We start from the raw sequence: 22,625 nt of genomic DNA, 5'->3' as shown, positions 1-22,625 counted from the left end.
AGGAGTTCCTTTCAGATATTTGAAAATTCTCTTAACTGCTGTTAAGTGAGTTTCTCTAAGATCTGATTGGAATCTGGCACAAAGACAGACACTAAAGAGAATATCAGGTCGAGTAGCAGTCAGATAGAGAAGAGAGCCTATCATACCATGATAGAGCTTCTGACAAACCTTTTTGCTGACTTCTTCGTTTTCAAGAATGCATGTTGGATGCATGGGAGTCTTTGCAGAGTTGCATTCAGCCATGTCAAATTTCTTCAGAACATCTTTTATGTATTTGCTTTGATGAACGTACGTGACTTCTGAAGTTTGGTTAATTTGAATTCCTAGAAAGAACTTTAGTTCTTGCATTAAGCTCATTTCAAATTCTGTCTGCATTAACTCAGAGAATTCTTGACAAACAGAGGCGTTAGCAGAACCAAAAATAATATCATCAACATATATCTGACATATCATGAGATCATTGTTAAGGTTCTTACAGAAGAGTGTGGAGTCAACTTTCCCTCTGATAAAATTGTGTTCCAGAAGAAAATTACTTAAACGTTCATACCAAGATCTGGGAGCTTGTTTAAGTCCATATAAAGATTTTTTAAGTTTAAAGACATGTTCTGGAAAATTTAGATTTTCAAAACCTGGAGGTTGGTTGACATACACTTCTTCTGATATATAACCATTAAGGAATGCGCTCTTGACATCCATTTGATATAATTTAATAGAATGGTTAATAGCAAAAGATGCAAGAAGACGAATAGATTCTAACCTTGCGACTGGAGCAAAGGTTTCATTGTAGTCAATACCTTCTTGTTGACTGTAACCTTGAGCTACCAGTCGAGCTTTGTTTCTGACGACTTCTCCTTTCTCATTCAGCTTGTTTCTGAATACCCATCTGGTTCCAATAATGTGAGTGCTTCTGGGCTTGGGAACAAGATCCCAGACATCATTCTTTGTGAATTGATCTAACTCTTCTTGCATAGCTGAAACCCAGTCGTTATCTTGAAGTGCTTCATCACAGGACGTAGGCTCGATCAGAGACACTAGTCCCAGAGGCGTCTCTTCAGAGGTCCTGAAGGTATATCTGGTTCTGACAGGTTCGTCTTTGTTGCCCAGAATCAATTCTTCAGATACGTTGATGCGACTTTTAGCTTTCTTTGGGATTATTGGGGAATTAATTTCCTCAGAGTTCTGAGTGGCAGTTGCTTCTGGAGTTTTATCAGATCCTGCAAGAGAGATTTCTAAATCTGCAAGATTTTCAACTAGCTTTGACTTTTCAGGGTCAAGCTTATCGTCAAATCTGACATGAATTGATTCTTCCACAATTTTGGTTTCTGTGTTGTATACTCTGTAGCCTTTAGAGCGTTCTGAGTATCCTAACATAATACCTTTCTGTGCTTTGGAATCAAACTTGTTCAGATGTTCTTTAGTGTTTAAAATAAAGCAAGAACATCCAAATGGATGAAAATATGAAATGTTTGGTTTCCTTCCTTTACAAAGTTCATAGGGAGTCTTTTCCAGAATAGGTCTTATGGAGATTCTATTCTGAATGTAGCACGCTGTATTTACAGCTTCGGCCCAAAAGTGCTTAGCCACATTATTTTCGTTGATCATAGTTCTGGCCATCTCTTGGAGTGTCCTATTCTTCCTCTCTACAACTCCATTTTGTTGTGGAGTTCTAGGGCAGGAGAAATCATGGGATATTCCATTAGAGTCAAATAATTCCTCAAAGGATTTATTTTCGAATTCCCCACCATGATCACTTCTGACTCTGATAATCTTAGAGTCAAATTCTTTTTGCACTTTGGAGCAGAAACTAGTGAATACAGAGTGAGACTCACTCTTGTGTTTTAGGAATTTCACCCATGTCCAACGACTGAAATCATCAACAATGACTAGTCCATACTTCTTTCCATTGACTGATGCTGTTTTCACAGGACCAAATAAGTCAATGTGGAGAAGTTCCAGAGGCTTAGAGGTAGAAACAAAATTTTTCTTTTTGAAAGATGTTTTTGAAAATTTTCCTTTCTGACATGCTTCACATTGAGCATCTGAAGAGAACTTCAGTTTAGGTAGGCCTCTGACTAACTCAAGTTTATTTAGCTGAGAAAGTTTCCTCATGCTAATGTGGCCCAAGCGTCTATGCCATACCCATTGCTCTTCGTGAACAGACATCAGACATTTCACATTTTGTTCTTTTAAATCAGAAAGATTAATTTTATAAATATTGTTTTTCCTCTTGCCTGTGAATAGGACAGAACCATTGTTTTGATTTATGGCTTTACATGTTTTTTGATTAAAGATCACATCATAACCATTATCACTTAATTGACTTATGGATAACAAGTTATGCATTAATCCTTCTACGTAAAGGACATCAGATATAGAGGGAAGAGTACCATTACCGATAGTTCCGGAGCCTCTGATCCTTCCTTTCTGATCTCCTCCGAAGCCTACGAATCCAGCGTCTTTAAGTTCCAGGCTTTGGAACATAGACTTTCTTCCCGTCATGTGTCGCGAGCATCCAGAGTCCAGGTACCATGACTGGTGTTTGAACTTTGCTGCATAGGATATCTGCAACATAAACAATCTTATCTTTTGGTACCCAGAGTCTCTTGGGTCCTTTCTGATTAGTTTTCCCAGAGTTTCTTATAACTTTGGGTTTTCTAGCATTTTCAAATTTTTGTTCTTGTGTGTGTGTATATAGTGATATGAAAATGGAGATTTAAGTTGATCACTGGTAGAAGTTTTATCTTCCTTAGGATCATACCCAATTCCTTTTCTATTGTTCTGACTGACTCCATAAATCATGGATGCCATTACACTCCTTCCTATCCCATTTTTCAGAAACTTTTGAAAGGCTTTTTCGTATTTATAAATTATTGTATTTGAGGTTTGTGGAGCTTGAGATAACGCTTCTTCCAGTATTAAACAATTTTTCTTTGCAGCATCTCTTTGTAATGTTAAAGATATGTTTTCATCTTTTAATTCTAGAATTGTCATCTCAAGTTTGCCACATTCTTCAAATTTTTCTTCAAGACAGCCTTTTATTGCTTTAAACTTTTGTTTTAGTTTCTGATATGAGCTAAGAGTTTCAGACAAGCATGATTCTAGATCAGATCGAGAAAGTTCAGAAAATACCTCTTCAGATTCTTCATCTGAATTGTCATTGGATGTGGTAGCCATGAATGCTACATTGGCCTGTTCATCAGAGTCAGATTCTGATGAGTCAGACTAACCCCTTTTTGGTTCTGGGGGAATTTTTCTTGAAGCTCTCTTTTCTGGAACTGTCTTTCTTTAACTTTGGGCATTCGTTCCTGTAGTGACCTGTTTCTTTACATTCATAACATGTGACATCTTTGTTAGTTTTACCTTTAGACGTTGATTCTGATCGATCCCCTCTGGGTCTTGGTCTTCTGAAGTTGTTGTTCCTCTTTTTCCAGAGTTGTTTAACTCTCCTGGTCAGGAGGGACAATTCTTCTTCCTCATCAGAATCTTCTTGTTCAGAGTCATCTGCATCTTCTGTCTCGGCCTGGAATGCTTTTGTTCTGTCAGATTTGCGTCTTTCAGATCTGGACTTTAATGCTACAGACTTGTTCTTCTTCTGAGGCTCATCTTCCTCTAGTTCTATCTCATGGATTCTGAGGGAACTGACAAGCTCTTCGAGACTGATATTATTCAGATCCTTAGACAGCTTCAGAGTAGTGACCATGGGTCTCCACTTCTTTGGCAAGCTTCTGACTATCTTTTTGACGTGGTCTGCAGTTGTGTACCCTTTGTCTAGAACTTTGAGACCTGCAATAAGAGTTTGGAATCTAGAGAACATTACCTCTATGGCTTCGTCATCCTCCATTTTGAAGGCTTCATATTTCTGGATAAGCGCCAGAGCCTTTGTCTCTTTGACCTGAGAGTTTCCTTCATGAGTCATCCTTAGAGAGTCAAGTATGTCTTTGGTTGTTTCTCTGTTGGTGATCTTTTCATACTCGTTATAAGATATAGCATTGAGAAGTATGGTTCTGGCCTTGTGATGATTTTTGAAAACTCGCTTCTGATCATCTGACATCTTACTTCTGGGAACTTCAACTCCATCCTCTGTGACAGGAGGTTTGTATCCATCTGTGACAATGTCCCAGAGATCAACATCATAGCCTAGAAAGAAGCTCTCAATCCTATCTTTCCAGTAGTCGAATTTTTCTCCATCAAAGACAGGAGACTTAGCATTGTAACTGTCTCTTTCATTTGTGTGGGCCATGGTTTTTCTCGTTCTGGATCTCTCTACACAGTTAAGTGTTTGATTAGAAAATCAATAACAGAGCCGAAGCTCTGATACCAATTGAAGGTGAGAAAAACAAGAAAGGGGGGGTTTGAGTTGTTTTGGAAAATAAGCGCTTTTTCAGACAAAGACCACACAAGGAATTTATACTGGTTCGCTTATAACACAAAGCTACTCCAGTCCACCCGGCCAAGGTGATTTCGCCTTCAATAAGGACTTAATCCACTAATCTTGAAAGATTGTTACAACCAACGTCTAAGAGATGGATCTCTTAGTCCTTTCAAGTATACAGACTGCGCAGAGTCACTTGAGGAAATAAAATAATAGATAAAAAGACTTTGCAATCTAGAGTGCTTCTAGGATAAAGCAAGTATTACAACAGTAAGAACAAAATAATGTTTCACGTTCTGAGCAAAAGCTTCGTGAAGGATTGAGAGAGAGAGAGGAAAAAGTTTATGTGCGCTTGTGTGTCTCTCAATGCTGTTAGTTGTCCTTTATATAAAGGTGAAAGAACCGTTGAATTTTGATGGCAGATATTTTGTCTTGAATAGAAATTAATGCCATAACTTCTGTTGTTTCTTGCCAAAACAACTTTGTCTCCCTGATTAACTTCTTTCCAATAATAGTTCCTTTCCATTTAAATTCGAAGTTGACGTTACTCATTCTGAATTAGGAGATCCATTATCAGAGTCTACGTAACTTTGTTAATCTGATATCTGGCTATGTGGCTTCAGAGCTTCTGATGATTTTGATTGCTTAGAGTTCTGATGGTGACTTCAGATACTGTTGAGAGCTTCTGGAATTTGATATGCCGTTGTTCAGAGTCAGATCTTCTAGAGCGCACTTCTTCTTCAGATGCTTCTGATATTCTGATCTGCTGTAAGCTCAGAGTTAGAACTTCTAGAGCGCATTTCTACTTCAGATGCTTCTGATCTTCTGATAATTTGTATCTGATTTTATTCTGAATCTGATGACGTAATCAGATTCCTTTTAGAGTCCTGCACACTTAGAAACTTTTCGTTAGAGTGCCATTTTTGGTTTCATCCTTTGTTATCATCAAAATCCTGGAATCTGTTGTAGAACAATTTTTGTTCTTACATACATAGTCTACCAGACACAGACATCAGAGTCGACGTAGTTCGGGGAGAGGGGAGACGTGCTCGCTAGGATGTCGCATCCTATGCATACGTATCTTCTCTAACCAGAGAAAGAAGCAGAGCACTCGTAGCTCAGCTAACGCACGCCAAACAAAACACACACAGGAAACCGACTGCCAATCGCTGGACTTATGTCAGACTCCAAACAAACAAACGCACATAGGAAACCGACTGCCAATCACTGGACTTATGTCAGACTCCACATAAACAAACACTCACAGGAAACCGACTGCCAATCGCTAGACTTATGTCAGATTCCACACAAACAAACACTCACAGGAAACCGACTGCCAATCGCTAGACTTATGTCAGACTCCACACAAACAAACACTCACAGGAAACCGACTTCCAATCGCTGGACTTATGTCAGACTCCAAACAAACAAACACTCACAGGAAACTGACTGCCAATCGCTGGACTTATGTTAGACTCCGAACAAACAACCACACACAGGAAACCGACTGCCAATCGCTGGACTTACGTCAGACTCCACACAACACAAGGGGGTTGAAAAAGAAAAAGGGCGCCCGGAGAGATCAGCTCATCTCCTGCCTACGTACCTCATCTGGTATGAGGATCAGTGCGACGTAGTTCCCCTTAACAGGGAAAAACTTCTATCCTAACCAGAGACTAGGGAGATAACAAGCTACTAGAGAGACTACGACTCGAGCCTAGAAGTTGTCATGCATACGATCCCTATGTTGAGGTCTCTAGTCCTAACTTGCACAGGAAGCAAGCTAGCCTAAACATCAATCAAGTAAACACAAGCACAAGAGAGCAAGCACACACACTATATGCAAACAAATGGCTCATACAAGGCTGGGCTTTAGTCAAGCGGTCATATCAACCTCGACAAACAAGCCAACTGGAAAGGGTGTTTTGAGCTCTTAACCCTAACATTGAGAGTTAGGGTGAAGCAGATGAAATGGGAGATAATGGTAAGACCTCACAACTCTTATCCCTGGCCTGGGAGAGCTTCAATCAATGAAAGTGTGGGAGTCCAGAATGTGGGACTCTATTCCACAATGACTGACACAACAAGATTTTGGGTTTTTATTCAAAGTGCATCAACACATGGTGTGAGCAGGATGAATGACTCAACTGAATAGCAGGGGATGGATTGCACATCCCTTCTATCTTCCAATTGCCTCTTAAGAGGACTTAACCTGCTTGGCACAAAATTGAACAAACAAAAACATGGCCTCTTAAGGAGGGCTTCAGACAGGTGCCTGCCAATAACAGCAGGTCTTCCAGACTACATGGAGATTAGGAATTTACCTAAGTGGTATGCCAACCACAAGCAAAGCAAAGTTCAAATGAACTTAAAGCAACTTAGGTACCTGTGTAAACAACTAAACAAATCAGTACAACATTCAGACAAACAGACAACAGTCAACAACAAACAGACAATCCCAATGTACAACATATAAGCCATAAGGCAAACTCAAGTGAATTATCATCAACCTACAAAACAAATGAATGTCAGCAATCAATAGAAAATATCAACATTCAAATGATGAAGCAACATCAACCATGGAATTTGGGTGCTTGGTCCTGAAATTCAAAGCTCACATGTAAGTACAAACCACTAGGTCAAAGCCTAGGGTCAAAGGTGAAGAAAAAAATCAAAACAGGAGCTAATATTCAACACAATGCAACTTCAAACACATATTAACATGTCCTAAAAAGGACCAAGTCAAAATCATCAAGCAAGGCCATGTGATAAGCAAGAGAAGTCAAAGACAATTTCAAAGCATATATTTGGACATTAAGAATCAAAATTCCAAATCAAAACAGAAATGAGTCAAACAATTCTGGAAATTTTAATGAGCATTCAACACATTCAAACCAATCGTCATACAAAAAATCAGAATCAACAGAGGTCATTTGATATGGAAATGAAATTGCACAAGTTGGACATCAAATTGTGTGACACATATTGTCACACCATGCAAACACATGCATAAAATAGAAATGGTAAATGTGAAAAATGCACAATCAAGCCTCAAACATCCATTAACATGTTGGGAACAATCATGCAAAATTTCATGGCATTTGGATCAATATCAAGCATTTCACAATAGAAAGAGTGGAGCAATATCACAAATGTACACCTGTTCACATATTCTAACACAATCCAAAATCCAGCCATGCACAACTTCAGAATTTATCATCATAAAATAGAGGACATCTCAATGAACAAGTAGCAAAAAACCAGGGATTATTTGGAGCATTTTTCAAATTGTTATGAATTTTGGAAGTTGGCTAAAAAAAATTGAAATGAAATGAAGCATAGCATGTGAAGTTTGGAGGGAAAGGCATAAATGTGAATGAATTTGAAAAATGTTGCACGCTGGGATCGAACCGTGTTGCCATTCAAAGTGAAGCGCGCCACTCACAATATGCAGTCGTTTCATTTAATGACCTGGCTTCCAAGTCATGGTCAAACGCACATGTGGCAAAGTCAAGAGAATCATAACCAATCATTTGGACAACTAGCGCTCGCGTGGCATGCACAAGGGGACAAAACCCTAGCCACATGTACAAGAACCAGGCGGTGGCAAAATGGACGCAAAACGGACGCTACATCGTCTTCCTCGCGAAGACGATGATGAACAGTATGAAGTTCAAACAAATTTTTCCAGAAATCACGAATGCCTATACCAAACGAACCATTGTTCAATGGAGATTACAGATCAACCAATATTTAATCCTAATTCAACATGAATAGAGAGAAACGATGGAAAACATTTTGATGCAACAAACTTCAATCAAACATATCTCTCTTAATTCTTAACCAAATCACACGAAATTTACATCAAATTGATCAACAAGAGTAGATCTACATGAACATGTGCATGGATTTGAGAATTATGAAGTTCGAAAAATTTACCTCTTGAAGAGCAACTTCTTGAAATGCATGATTCAAAGCTTGCAATGATCCAAATCAACTCCAGGCACTTGTTATGAGGATTGGTGAAGAATTTGAAGCTTGGAACTGTGTAGATCTAGCTCAACAATCAACTTCCATGGCTATGTTCTTGAACTTCAATTGCACGATCCTTGGCCAAATGCTGCAATCCAAAGCTTGATCTATACCAAATCCACACCAGAGAACAAGAAAATGCAATAATATGGCAAGGTTATGTGAGAAAAATTTGAATTATGATGAAGAGAAAAAATTGGAGGGAAAAATTTCTAGATCTCAAAAATGGTGACTCCCTCAAATTCTGTTATGATTTTCTATATATACTCTGTACTAATCCTATTCTAATTGAAATTAGGCATGGTTAAGTGTGATTAAATGAAAATAAGGTGTTATGACCAAAACTTGAAAATTGCATGGTGCATGGAGTAATCCACGTGAACAGTGCCAATTGCATGGTCCAAGTCACTTAAAATCATTTTTCAAACACAATGGCAATGGTAAAAAGCTCCCATGATGCACCAATTTTAAATTTTACAAATTCCCTCCAAAATGAGCATGGAATAGCAAAAGATCATGTCATAACATTTTATGCAATGTGATGAATGGTTTGGAAACTTCATGTCATGAGAAGAAAAATGCAAGAAGAGCCACTCAATTTGGAGTTATGAATCAAAAGTTATGGCCATTTGAAGTTCCATGCACACTTGGCAATGATTGGACCATATCTCCTCAACCATTCATCAGATGCTCATGATCTTGGACTTTTTGGAAATGGGAGAGAAAGATATTCAACTTTCATGTTGGACAAAACTTCATTTGAAGCTTCTTTGATGTTGGAAAGTCAAGTTGAAATTGGTCCAAAAACTTGCCATTTTTGGAAACTTGAAATTACAGGTCACTTTCCATTTTGGGAAACTTTTGATCTGGCTTCAAAATCTTCAAGGTAGATGTTTGACATGTTGAATAAACCTCTTTGGGACATGAATGAAGTGTCTCAAACCATTTCTCCACCTCCTGGCCCTTAGTTGACTTGCAGTTGACCTTTATGGGCCCTAGATGACCTGAAACTGCACTGTGGACTTTGAGCCTCTAACACTTGGTTAAATTGCTTCAAAATGATCCTTGGGTTCACACAAGCTCTCTAGAACAACCATAGGGCCTCTTTCTCATGAAAATGCTTGCCCTCTTGCACAGATGAATTCTCCTGATACCAGTCTTGACTAATGAAATGCAATGCACTATGCAATGTTAATGACCTAAAAAATGAAATGAATGTACAAATGGGGGGTGCAAATTTGAGGTGCTACAGTGTCCATTCAGGGAAGTTGCTTGGTTTCATCGTTAGTTAACGAGGAATGGAGGTGGACCCTAACAAGGTCCGAGCTATACAAGAAATGCCTGCTCCACGCACCGAGCGGGAAGTTAGAGGTTTCCTTGGACGTTTGAATTACATCTCAAGGTTTATCTCACACATGACAGCCACATATGAGCCTATCTTCAAATTGCTTCGAAAAGATCAAGCTATCGAATGGAATTCTGATTGTCAAAGTGCTTTTGAGAAGATCCGTCAATACTTGCAAAAGCCTCATATTTTGATTCCACCTGTCCCAGGAAAGCCATTAATCATGTATCTAACTATGCATGAAGGGTCAATGGGATGTGTGCTGGGGCAACATGACGAAACTGGTCGGAAAGAACATGATATTTACTATCTGAGCGAAAAGTTTACAGATTGTGAAAGTCGATATTCACTTTTGGAGAAAACTTGTTGCGCGCTAGCATGGGCCACTCGTCGTTTGAGGCAGTATATGATCTGCCATACTACTTTATTGATCTCGAATATGGATCCAATAAAGTATATCTTTTAGAAACATGCCTTAACTAGAAGACTTGCCTGTTGGCAGATGCTCTTGTCAGAATAAGACATGCAGTACGTAACCCAGAAAGCAATCAAGGGAAGTGTTTTAGCAGAGTATCTCGCTTACCAACCAATTGAAGACTATCAGCCATTGAAGTTTGATTTCCCTGATGAGGATATCATGGTGATAAAGGATTGTGAAATCCCAGGTCCAAATGAAGGACCAGAACTAGGATCTCGATGGAAGCTTGCATTCGATGGTTCCTCCAATTACAGTGGTCATGGTGTGGGAGCTGTTTTGATGAATCCAAATGGTGGCTTTACCCCTTTCACAACAAGATTGTGTTTTGATTGTACAATTAATGTCGTAGAGTATGAAGCTTGTATCCTTGGTATTGAAGCCACAATTGATCTCCAAATCAAGATCCTGGAGGTGTATGGAGACTTAGCCTTGGTGATCTATCAGGTCAAAGGTGAATGGGAGACCCGTGATACAAAGTTAATCTCGTATCATGCTCATGTTGTAAAACTGATTGAATACTTTGATGATATCACTTTTCATCACATCCCAAGAGTAGAAAATCAAGTGGCTGACGCTTTGGCAACATTAGCATCATTGTACCAAGTCAGATTCTGTAATGAAGCTCCAATTGTTCGAATAGACGAAGAGATGAGCCTTCCTACTGTCAACTGATTGAAGAAGAAACTGATGGTAAACCATGGTTTCATGACATCAAGAGTTATCTACTAAGTCAAGAGTATCCAGAAGATGCTACATTGTTGGATAAGAAAACTCTGAGGAGTTATCTTCCAAATTCTTTTTGAGCAATGATGTGCTTTATAAGAGAAACCATGACATGGTTCTGCTCATATGCGTGGATAGACACGAAGTAGACCTGTTAATCAAGGAGATTCATGAAGGATCCTTTGGAACCCATGCTAATGGGCATGCCATGGCCAAGAAGATTTTGAGAGCTGGTTATTACTGGTTGACCATGGAGTCCGATTGTTTCAGCTATGCTAGAAAATGTCATAAATGTCAGATTTATGCTGATAAAGTGCATGTACCGCCAACATTGCTGAATGTTTTGACATCTCCTTGGCTCTTCTCAATGTGGGGCATCAACATGATTGGTGCTATAGAGCCTAAGGCTTCCAATGGTCATCGTTTCATCCTGGTTTCCTTCGATTACTTTACTAAATGGGTGGAGGTTGCTTCCTACACCAATGTGACGAGACATGTGGTCGCTCATTTTATCAAGAAGGAGATTATTTGCCGCTATAGAACCCCAAGCAAGATCATCACCGACAACAATTCATACTAGAACAACAAGACAATGACAAAATCATGTGAGAGTTTCAAGATTGACCACCATAATTCTTCTCCATATCGTTCAAAGATGAACGGTGTTGTTGAAGTTGCCAACAAAAATATAAAGAAGACCCTGCAAAAGATTGTGAAAACCTACAAAGACTGGCATGAGATGCTGTCCTTTGCTTTGCATGGGTACCGAACCTTAGTCCACACTTCAACAGGGGCAACCCTATTATCCTTGGTCTATAGGATGGAAGCAGTTCTCCCAGTCAAAATAGAGATACCTTCAATGAGAATATTGATGGAGGCCAAGCTAGATGAAGCTGAATGGATCCAGAACAGTTACGATCAGCTTAACCTTATCGATGAGAAGCGTATGACCGCTCTGTGCCATGAAGGCATAGACTGCATCAGTTGTCACTGATCAACACAAAGAGCTAAAGATAGAGGATCAATCTAGTGGCTCCCTTCAGAAGCGAAGTTTTGTGGAGTCATTGTTATTAGGATTAGTATTAATCATTGTGATTCAATGTAAACCTCTTCCCATGCCATTTTCAAATATTTGTAATATTCCATGGAGCTACATCATTTGCGTGCTACCATTCTTGAATAAATACAAGTTTGCCTATCAATTTCTATCATTTGTTGTTTTTCTCTGATTTTTCTTTGTTATGCAAAATGCCATTTATTTGTCAATATTGAAATTTTAAACTTAAAAATAATTTTTCAACATATTGAGAAACACGATTTTTGCTTTGACATGTGGAAATATTAAAAGGAAATCTTTCGTCTTTCCCCACAAGTCTCAATTTGCAAGACTTTTCTTGGAATAATCAACATATATCTCTAGAGAGCACAATTCACCATTCTCTAAAAGGATTGATGGGCCAGTTGTAACTGTTCAGCTTTATGGATCCTCCTTTGATGCATCTATCATCGCTCCTTTGGTTGATTTATTAGTGTTGAGGATTCAGTACCTCCATAAAGCCTTCTTTAAACTCCCAGACTGCATGTTGTCAGCATTTGCACATCATGATCATTCATATATCATGCATATAAGAAAAATCAAAATCATGCATGACCCGAAGTACTTCGTGCTCGTTTGCATAATCTCAGGTTTCTCTGTTATTTTTATCCCTTGATCTCTAAGACCAGTTGTTATTGGCGTCGTTTGTTAAGTTTGGTTGTCACCAGCGTCTTTGATCAAATCCAGTTGTAACTAGTATCTCTTTAAATCTGGTTGTCACCAGCATATTTTGTTAAGTCCAGTCGTAACTAGTGTCCGATTTCGAAATCCAGTTGTAACTAGTACCTTTTTAAAGTCTGGTTGTAACCAGCTGATAACGCGAAAATATATCGTTTATTTGCCTTGGTTTACAGTTAAAAATCGTACCGTTTTCATTTATATTCCGATTATTCCGCAAGTGTTCGAGTTATTTTTACAGGTATTTCAATTCACATGCTTAAATGAGCAAAGTATAGAAAAGGAAGAAAAAGAAGAAGAAACAGAAGAGAAACATCAGAAATACCAGAAAAACCAGAAAGTATAAATTCTGTGCAGGTGACGGCCGTCACACGCCCTGACACGATCATCACGCCTTGGGTGTGACGAACGCCACAGGCCCACCACGACTGTCACAACGCCAAAAGCAGCGTAACGAATTTTTCAATAGAAGTGATCCACACGCCTCATTTTTCACTCCTCAACCCACTTTCCCGTGAATCTCTCACTCAATCAAGCCACCCTTATTTTTCTCAACTACGAAGACCAAATGGATACTATAAAAGGAGGGAAGTTGGAAACCTACGGGGAAGTTTGTTTGGAGCCTCCCTGAAGCAAACTCTCAAGCTATTTTCTCTACATTTATTTTCCATTGCAATTTTGTTTTCTATTTTTTTTCTTCAGCAACATTATTTTCTTTTACCGCAATTTCTTTACCATTCCGTACAGAGCTTTGATTTTTCCCTTCCCTTTCCGTTTTTCGCTTAGCCAAAAGTAGTAGTTTCCTACTTTGGGGAACTACTGCAATTTATTTAATTTAGTTTAAGCAATTGTTTCGAAGAAGCAGAATCCTACCGACCCGTGGAGGACTGCTCAAGTACTTCAAGATTCGGCATATTCGATTAATCAAAGTTCCAGGTTTTTATTCAATTATTATTATTATTGCTTTATTATTAAATAATCATGTTTGCCTTATCGTTAATTTGTTTATGTTCGTCTGTGTTTGCATTAATTAACATGTCCGGCTAAACTACCGGTATCGGTGTGTAAACAATTTAATTAGACAGGATTTAATAATAATCGGTGTAAACTTCTTTTCTCAAATAATCTTTTTGGATGTGGTTTTTAATTTAAATTTAATTAAATTTGTCATGAGAGTGAGAAGCTATTTAATATGGTTTTGCCACGAGAGTGGGAAATTAACTAAGGTTAGAACCGACAATCGCGAGAGCGTGAGGGTCGAACTGGATAGTAAAAACTAGGCATTGATTTTAAAAACAGCGAGAGCACTTTAAAAGCAATTAGAACTTATTTATTTTCAAAAAGTATTTTTAACTTCAAATGGGACAGTGAGAGCGTACATTCTGACTTAAAAGTATAGTCCGAGTCAACAATCACGAGAGTGTGAGATAAAACCTTTTAAATGAGTATTTTCTACTAAAACATATTTGGTAATTAAAATATACACCGGTGACTTATCGAAACCCTGACGATTAATGCGTTGCATATTGATATCCCTATATTAATATTCTCTTAAAAACTTAATTTCCTTTAGATTTAATTTTTGTTCAACCAAACCTCTAAAAATCATTGCCTTAGCTAAACATAGTAACATCGATAACATTAGTTTTACCATCGGTCCCTGTGGGTTCGATATCTTTTAGAACTAAATGACTAGACTGTGCACTTGCAGTTAAGTACCCGATAAACTATATTTTCTATACAGTCACGAGACGTATCAAGTTTTTTGTGTCGTTGTCGGGGACCTGATTTAGTCAAATAGTGCGATTCTTTCGTTACGCAATATAGACTAAGGTAAAAACTAATTTCCTTTCCCTTATTTCTCGGTTGTATGCCAAGTACTCGCTCACAAGGCGAAAGGTTAGTACCACCAATCGCAGAATTAGAGCATTTCTTATATTTAAGACGCCGAATACTAGAGTACCAACGAAGGTACAATATTCCCGATATCTTCTTTCCTACTACTGAACCAGTTGAAAAACTAACCATGGTTGGAGTGGGACCACAAAATCGTCCTCTTAAGTTCTACGCTACCCCTTCCCAACAAGAACCTCACAACAACATCGTTGCCCCTGCTATCGATCGAAACGATTTCGAGTTGAAACCCTAATTATTTTTAGCTGTCCAACAACATCAATTTGCGAGAAATCCTAAGGACAACCCTAATGAACATTTGACCAAATTTGTGCAGTACGCAGACACTGCGAAGGCGAATGGTGTATCTCAAGATGTGATAAGACTACTCCTTTTTCCTTTCTCTCTAAGAGACAGAGCTTGGGATTGGTTGCAATCTTTTCCATCCAACTCAGTCACTACATGGGAAGAACAGAAGAACGTTTTCTTAGCCCGATATTTTCCGCCAAGCAAAACTACTATGCTGAAAGCTCAAATCAACGGATTTTGACAAAAAGATGCAGAATCTCTCTACGACGCGTGGGAGAGATACAAAGATATGATGAGGATATGTCCACATCACGGTCTCGAAGACTGGGTGATCATTCACACATTTTACAATGGGCTTCTGTATAACACAAGACTGACAGTAGACGATGCCACGGACGGTGCACTTATGGACAAGCCATACAATGAAGCCTATCAACTCATCGAAAACATGGCGCAAAACCATTGCCAATGGGGAGGTGAAAGAACTCCAGTAGAAAAGTCCCAAACAAAAAGTGGAATGTACAAAATCAGTAGCCTTGACCACATCCACACAAAGGTAGATGCCCTTGTTCAAAAGTTAGACAACTTGACCATACCACCCGCAGCCACAGTGGCTGCCGTGACTCCAAACTGCGAGTTATGTGGAACTCCTGGAGACACTGCACCAAAATGTCAGATATTAGCAGGAGTCCCCACTGATCAAGTAAATTATGCACAAGAAATCCTTATTCGAATACCTACAACCCAGGTTGGAAAAACCATCCCAACTTTTCATACAAGAACAACAACGCCCTGTATGCACCTGGCCAAGCACTCGCTGTTCCACCTGGATATCAAAAGCCAGCTACTAATGCTCCTAACATGCCTAGGAAGTCCAACCTTGAATTAATGATGGAAAGATTCATATCTACCCAAGCTCAAACAAACAAAGACTTCTTGAACCAAAACATACATACTAGTGAGCAACTTAAACAATTAGCGAGCAAACTAGACGCCTTAGCCACCCACAACAAAATGCTTGAAACACAGATTTCACAAGTGGCTCAACAACAAGCATCTACTGCTGCTCCCGCTGGCACATTTCCTGGACAACCACAACCTAATCCAAAAGGACATGTAAATGCCATTATATTGAGAAGTGAAAAAAAACTAGACAAACCCGTAGATCCAAGACTCCAAAATCCTGCCATGTACCAAAAACCTGACAAAACAACAACTGAGAAGGTAAGTGAACCAAAGGAGAAGGAAGATAACACCCAAGAGGCCGAAGAGAAAGAAAAACCTTATGTGCCTCCACCACCTTATAAACCACCCATTCCATATCCTCAAAGACTCACAAATTCTAAAACTACAGGGAAATTTAAGAAATTTGTTGAACTTCTGAAGCAACTGAATATTACAATTCCCTTTACATAAGCCATCACACAAATGCCCTCATATGCCAAGTTTCTTAAAGATATCCTATCCAATAAGAAAAAGATCTAGGATAACGAAACAGTTACACTGACTGCTGAGTGTAGCGCAATAATCCAAAACAACATGCCTCCCAAACTAAAAGACCCATGTAGTTTCTCCATACCCTGTGTCATTGGAAAGTTCTTCATAGACAAAGCTCTATGCGACTTAGGAGCCAGTATTAGTGTAATGCCCCTATTCATCTGTAAAAGGCTCAACATGGGAGAACTAAGACCAACCAAGATGTCTGTTCAACTAGCTGACCGCTCAATCAAATATCCTGTTGGTATACTAGAGGATGTCCCAGTACATGTAGGATAACTCTACATTCCTACAGACTTCATATCATGGACATCAAAGAAGATGCTACTACACCTATTATATTAGGAAGACCATTCTTAGCTACCGCCGAAGCCATAATAGACATGAAAAGAGGTAAGCTAACATTCGAAGTTGGAGAAGAAAAAGTCGAATTCATCTTGACACAATTCTTACAAGCGCCAACTATAGACGATACCTGTTATCTACTTGATGTCATAGACGAGTGCGTAAGAGAGATGGAGATGCAAGAAACAACATATTTTGATATAATGAAAATCCAAATCCCTCCAATCTTTGAAGATGATAATTGGCGTGAACCATACCAAAATGACAGTCTAAGCGAATGCTTAACACTTACACCCAACCACATGCCATGCCCGAAGAAACCAGACTTAGAATTAAAAACACTACCCAAGAACCTAAGATACGAATTCCTAGACGCTGAACTCAAAAGACCAATAATAGTCAACGCAGACTTAGGACAGATTGAAACTGAAAAGTTATTAGATGTCTTAAGAAAATATCCAACTGCGTTAGGCTACAACATCGCCGACCTAAAAGGAATAAGTCCTTCTATCTGTATGCATCGCATTATGCTAGAGGAAGATTGTAAAACCTCTAGAGAACACCAGAGAAGGATCAACCCAAACTTAAGTGTTATAGTCAAGGATGAAGTAAAGAAGTTATTAGATGCAGGAATCATATACCCGATCTCCGATAGTCAATGGGTTAGCCCCGTTCATGTAGTACCCAAGAAAGGAGGTGTTACAGTTGTTAAGAACGAGAAGGGCGAATCTATAGCACAAAGAGTTGTGACTGGAAGTAGAATGTGCATCGATTATAGGAAACTAAACAAAGCCACTCGAAAGGATCATTTTCCTCTGCCTTTCATTGATCAAATGCTAGAACGATTGGTTAAGCATTCCCACTTCTGCTATCGAGACGGTTATTCAGGATTCTTTCAAATTCCTATCCATCCTGACGACCAAGAGAAAACAACCTTCACGTGCCCTTATGGTACATTTGCTTATCGACGAATGCCATTTGGACTACGCAACGCTCCCGCAACATTCCAAAGATGCATGATGTCAATCTTCGCCTGACTTTATAGACGACATTATGGAAGTCTTTATGGACGATTTTTCTGTTTGTGGGTAGAGCTTCGAAGGATGACTATCAAACCTTGAAATGTTACTTGAAAGATGCGTAAAGGTGAATCTCGTCTTGAACTGGGAGAAATTCCATTTCATGGTCCAACAAGGAATCATGTTAGGACACGTAGTATCTGATAAAGGAATTGAAGTAGACAAAGCTAAGATCAAAATCATAGAGAATCTTCAACCTCCGAAAACCGTACAAGAAATACGAAGCTTCTTAGGACACGTCGGTTTCTACCGACGCTTTATCAAAGATTTCACGAAAATTACCAAACCACTGACTGGTTTATTAATGAAAGACGCTGACTTTATCTTCGATGAGAAATGTTTAATAGTGTTTGAAAAATAAAAAACATCTTTAATCACCGCACCTATCATGCAACCACCTCACTGGAGATTACCATTCGAAATCATGTGTGATGCGAGTGACTATGTCGTAGGCGCAGTGCTAGGACAAAGAAAGGATAAAAAACTTCATGCGATCTACTACGCAAGTAGAACCTTAAATCCTGCCCAAATGAACTACGCCACCACTGAAAAGGAACTTCTAACCGTTGTGTTCGCTTTAGACAAATTCTGTTCTTACTTAGTAGGAGCGAAAATCATCATCTATACTGATCACGCTGCTATTAGATATTTACTAAGTAAGAAGGATGCCAACCAAGACTCTTAAAATGGATTTTACTCTTACAAAAATTTGATTTAGAAATAAAAGATAAGAAAGGTACTAAGAACGTAGTAGCAGACCACTTATCACGAATCAAAGGGAATAAGCCTGAACAAATTCCAATCAATGAAGATTTCCCTTACGAACGACTTATAGCCCAAATGGGAAGCGACATGTCTGAGCTAACCTTAAATGATACCGAAATAGAAGAATCCATGGAAGAAATTCATATGAATATAACTCTACCATGGTATGCTGATTTTGTCAACTACCTAGCTGTTGGAGCACTTCCACCGGACCTATCATACCAACAAAAGAAGAAATTCTTTCATGATCTAAAACATTACTATTGAGATGAACCTCTACTTTTCAAAAGAGGCACCGACGGTATTTTCCATCGATGTGTTCCTGAGGATGAAATAGACGATATAATCTCTCATTGACATTCCGCTCCCTATGGTGGGCACGCAAGCACCTCAAAAACTTGTGCTAAGATCTTACAATCTGGCCTCTTTTGGCCTATTCTATGCAAAGATATCCATAATGCGGTTATAAATTGCGACCGGTGCCAACGCACTGGCAACGTTTCAAGATGCGATGAAATGCCACAAATAGGCATCTTAGAAGTGGAAGTCTTTGATGTGTGGGGGATTGACTTCATGGGACCATTCACGTCTTCTTTTGGTAATAAGTACATACTAGCAGCTATCGATTACGTCTCAAAATGGATCGAGGTTGTAGCTTCTCCGACAAATGACACACGAGTAGTGCCAAAACTAGTAGTTAGTGACGGTGACTCCCATTTCATATCAAATACCTTTGGAAACTTCTCCTAAAGTATAGAGTCTAACACCGTGTAGCAACACCTTATCACCCACAAACCAGTGGGCAAGTCGAAGTTTCGAATAGAGAGATCAAACAAATTCTAGAAAAGATTATCGGAATATCTAGAAAAGACTGGTCATCTAAACTAAATGAAGCTTTGTGGGCATATAGGACAGCCTACAAAACCCCAATAGGGACTACACCCTTTAAATTAGTCTATGGTAAATCATGTCATCTCCATGTGGAGTTAGAACACAAAGCTTATTGGGCAATTAAGACCCTAAATCTAAATTATACTTCTGCAGGCGAGAAGCGAATTTTAGACATTCACGAATTGGAAGAACTTAGACTAGACGCCTATGAGAATGCCAAGATATATAAATAACGAACCAAAAAATGGCACGATAAAAGTATATCTAAGAAAGAGTTTAATGTCAGCGACGTAGTGCTACTATTTAATTCAAGACTTAAGCTTTTTCAGGGAAAAATTAAATCTAGGTGGTCAGGTCCTTTCGAAATTACAAAAGTTTTTAAAAGCGGTGCAATAGAAATCAAGGGTAGAAATAGTGAACCGTTCATTGTAAACGGGCAGCGATTAAAATATTATCATAATATTAACAATAGAGATTATTCAAATAGTCTAAGACTTATAGAGTTGCCCGCTCAACCCCAAAACTAATATATCGCAATGTTACTGTCGAACTTACGACATTAAACAAAGTGCTTAGTGGGAGCAACCCGCCTCTTTTTAATTTTTTTATTGATTTTGTTATTTTTATGTTTTGCATTTTAAGCATTTTCCTTCTTTGACTATTACTTTTATTTTGCTCCCTTTCCTTGATTCTATGCAGTAATGTACTTGTTGTTTCTCGCTACTAACTTAGTAATATTGAATACCGATTAACAGGCAAATTTATAACTAGTTAGCAACTAACTTTCATCATGAAACAAGTAGATACAGTTTTCAGAGACAGAGTTCAGAGAAGGCGTTATGATTATTTAGCTCAGAAGGAAATGGCTTTATCTATATATTATGATGGACCTACCATGGATAGGCTAGGTATCCGAGATAGTATCTTGTTTATGTTTAACCAGCTAGGTTGGGAGAATGCTGCTATTAAGAGAAGGTTTGTCACATACCGTGAGCTTACCCTAGAATTCCTTAGCTCCCTAGTTTACAACCCCGAGCATGGTTACAGACTCAACAAAGGGTTGATTTCCTTTAGGCTGTTTGGTATGGATTTCACTTATAACCGTAGAGACCTTGCTGACCTTCTAGGATTCCCTAGTGGCCCATTTGTATTCATTATCCGCCAGACGAAAATGATGCAAGAGATCCAGTTGATACAAAGAGATCAGCATGACTATGCAAACTGGCATGACCAAGGGATGGCAGAACTATCCGAAGAAATGAGTGCCCTGGCACATCGTGTTGATGCCATCCAGAAATACACTCAGCATGTGGGGTTGGACCCTACCCAACATGGTAGAAGTGAACGTGCACGAGCAAGAGTTAGAGCACGCAAAGCCCAACGTCGTGGCGAAGAGTAGTGATCCTCCTGTTTCTCCATTTTTCTCACTTTATTTTGTCGCATTGAGGACAATGCTTTGTTTAAGTGTGGGAGGGAATCCTTGTCTTTCGTTTATTTGTTTCTATTTTTATCCATAACAAAAAAGTTGTCTTTCGTTTATTTGCGTTTATCTCGTTCATTTATTTCTATCTCTTGTCATAACAAAAAATTTTGTTTTTATGTTAAATGCATACCCTACGAGTATATAGGTTGTCTTACATAGGTTTTGTTAGGAAGCTGAGAAAAATCTAACAAGATTGATACCGTCCTGACACCTTAGATCTCTCACTTTTGCGAGATTAGTTTGAATACCCATTATACCGATCCCTTAAGTTTCCATTCTAGATTAACCCCTAGTAGTTTATACTAGCAGCCAGCACCGTCTTAAACACAAACCATGTGAAGAGCCGATGAATATAAGTGATTGATGCCTACGAATTGAGAAGATTCTTTTGCTGTGGAGAAATTTAAAATGCACCATACAAACGGTTGCAAGGTATACAAAAGGAAAGAAAAACCCGTTGCCGGTTGGTTCAGAGGTACCTGGTACTAAACTCGGTAGGGAGAACTACGGTTCGATCCCCCACAACCTTCAAATGGGATATATAAAGGGTTACCACACTATTGTACCAGACCCTATGCTAAAAAAGGATCAAAGCCACTAACTGGATACTTCACTAAGTGCGTGTAAAGGCAAAGGGCTTAATGTGATTGCGCTATAATGAAACCGGGTGAAATAGGAACAAGAAGCATTAGGTTGAGCTATAATAGCATGATTCAAACTGGTTTGTATAAAAGAGGGATATATGTTAATGCTTATTGCTTGTGTCGTCACTGTATCTTTAGTGTTTTACTTGAGTATCTATCGTTCTAACGAAATACCTAACAACCACGTACGAATTGGAAATGTGTCATGTATTCGCGTTTAACTAGTGTTTCGAATTTTATACTTATTGTTTGCTTGAGGACAAGCAAAGATTCAAGTATAGGGGAATTTGATAACGCGAAAATATATCATTTATTTTCCTTGATTTACATTCAAAAATCGTACCGTTTTCATTTATATCCGATTATTCCGCAAGTGTTCAAGTTATTTTTGCAAGTATTTCAATTCACATACTTAAATGAGCAAATTATAGAAAAGGAAGGAAAAAAAGAAGAAACAGCAGAAAAACCAGAAAAACTAGAAAGTATAAATTATGTGCAGGTGACGACCGTCACATGCCCCGTCACGATCGTCACGCCCTGGGTGTGACGAACACCACAGGCCCACCACGATCGTCACAAAGCCAAAAGCAGCGTAATGAATTTTTCAACAGAAGTGATCCACACACCCCATTTTTCGCTCCTCAACCCACTTTCCTGTGAATCTCTCACTCAACCAAGTCATCCTTATTTCTCTCAACAACGAAGACCAAATGGATACTATAAAAGGAGGGAAGTTGAAACCTACGGGGACGTTTGTTTGGAGCCTCATTGAAGCAAACTCTCAAGCTATTTTCTCTGCATTTATTTTCCACTGCAATTTGTTTTTTATTATTTTTCTTCAGCAACATTGTTTTCTTTTACCGTAATTTGTTTACCGTTCCGTTTAGAGCTTTGATTTTTCCCTTCCCTTTCCGTTTTTCGCTTAGCCAAAAGTAGTAGTTTCCTACATTGGGGAACTACTGCAATTTATTTAATTTAGTTTAAGCAATTGTTTC

At 38.7% G+C, this 22,625-nt stretch overlaps 1 non-coding gene across 1 annotated transcript; it reads right to left on the bottom strand.

The window, feature by feature from the left end:
- Positions 1-15,137: 15,137 nt before the first annotated feature.
- On the bottom strand, positions 15,138-15,244 carry LOC127108678 (small nucleolar RNA R71). The gene has a single exon (XR_007796201.1). It is a non-coding gene; the product is annotated as a small nucleolar RNA R71 (small nucleolar RNA).
- Positions 15,245-22,625: the final 7,381 nt, after the last annotated feature.

This window comes from Lathyrus oleraceus, chromosome 7, assembly GCF_024323335.1.
Source record: "Lathyrus oleraceus cultivar Zhongwan6 chromosome 7, CAAS_Psat_ZW6_1.0, whole genome shotgun sequence".
Classification (NCBI taxonomy): Eukaryota; Viridiplantae; Streptophyta; class Magnoliopsida; order Fabales; family Fabaceae; genus Lathyrus; species Lathyrus oleraceus.
The sequence above is the reverse complement of the archived record's forward strand: the minus strand, read 5'-3'. Positions and strand labels throughout refer to the sequence as shown.